Source organism: Sphaeroforma arctica, assembly GCF_001186125.1.
Source record: "Sphaeroforma arctica JP610 unplaced genomic scaffold supercont1.300, whole genome shotgun sequence".
Classification (NCBI taxonomy): domain Eukaryota; class Ichthyosporea; order Ichthyophonida; genus Sphaeroforma; species Sphaeroforma arctica.
In genome coordinates this window covers 18,045-19,619 of record NW_014040258.1, presented here as the reverse complement: position 1 = coordinate 19,619, position 1,575 = coordinate 18,045, and the positions used below count along the sequence as shown (strand labels likewise).

The window sequence follows — 1,575 nt, the reverse complement described above, 5'->3', positions numbered from 1 at the left end:
GAGCACAGCTAGGAAGTAACAATAGAAGCATCCATGTGAGGATCGTCCGTGCGCAGGTGAATCAATTTACATGTAGATGTTATGATTATATGCATTGTATGCGCATTGATAAATAATTATCCAATACATGCTCCGCTGAAGAATTGTCAGTCGAATATTTATGCACGCACTGTTTGCTTTAGAAAAGGAGCAACATACCGAGACCGCAAGTCTAGCTAGTGATGCCTACGCGTGCAAGCACTCGAGGGATGTCAGAGTCAATGGTACTAATACCATACCAGAAAGGTTTTAAAGGGGAGTAAAATAACAGTGTTGACATACATTGTACAAATTTGCGTCATTGGTACAACCTAATATCATTTACTGCCAGTCAAGGTTCATGACTACCACAAAACAGTTCGATACGGATTCCCTACAAAAGCACTACAATAACACATAAGGTGATACTAATACTAAACTGACTGACAAGCAGTCAATTGCAAATGTGTACATGTGCATTAACTTTTGTAGTCTTATCGTGAGTTGTCCGTATTGATGCATATACACAGGTCAATAGTTTCAATGATTGACGGGGGTTCGATATTTTTATCAAGTGTATTTCGCCTGGTCTGAAGGTTGTAAATCGATCAGTATTTTATGGCATACTATGTCAATATCGGATGGATATTTAACGTAAAGGGACACTCGCATCATTACATACAAATTCACACGAAAAAGTTTCATGTACATAAGGTGACGCTTATTGTAAGAGAACGTCAATTGGTTGTAAATTCCTTTTTGGCATACCAAAAGGACGATATATTATTGTCTACTTTTCTATTACCATCTACCAGGATTAGCAGTAAATATTTAGATCATCTTGCCACAATTGATACGATATCAGACACAAACATAATTAATATAAAATTAAAAATACACATTGGTTCAATACCTAGTGGTTTAGTGGTATAATTGCCCCCTGCCACGGGGTAGACCCGGATTCGATTTCCGGCTAGGTGAACTTTTTTCTAAACAAGTTTAATTGTCCACAACGTTTGTTACCGGAGGGTATTGGAAATTTATAGATAATGCCACAGACTATCAGGAGATTTTATGCTGCAGTGAGTACCAACTGTTGTTTACATTTTCCCCTCTCAGCCCCACTCTCTAGTCGTACTTTCGTGCATAGCTTATTTAGGTACATGGGCCAACGGTGCACAACGACATTTTCGACATATCTGCTTCCAAGCTATGCGTTCAATCTTGAAACATTTTACGTGCTCTTTATCTGAAATACCTGAATTAGTATGTAAGTTTGTAACTGTACATCGAAGTGACCTAATATCGAATTATAATTAACGCACGCATAGGATCGGGCGCAGGATAAAAGCGCAACATGCAAATAGGATTCTGTGACTTTATTTGTATGTTTGTTACATACCGTTTCATGTATAGACCTAGATGCAAATACAGTCGAATGTTTGAAGAATAGTATCACCTCCTATTTTAACACAATAGAGGAGTGATATCAAACTGATATATATATATATAAACCCTAAAAACACACACACACACACACACACACACACACACACA

General features: G+C 37.7%; 1 non-coding gene across 1 annotated transcript; it reads left to right on the top strand.

Annotated features, from left to right (window-relative positions):
* The first annotated feature begins 928 nt into the window (after window positions 1-928).
* SARC_30107 lies at window positions 929-999 on the top strand. The gene has a single exon. It is a non-coding gene; the product is annotated as a tRNA-Gly (tRNA).
* The last annotated feature ends 576 nt before the right edge of the window (window positions 1,000-1,575 follow it).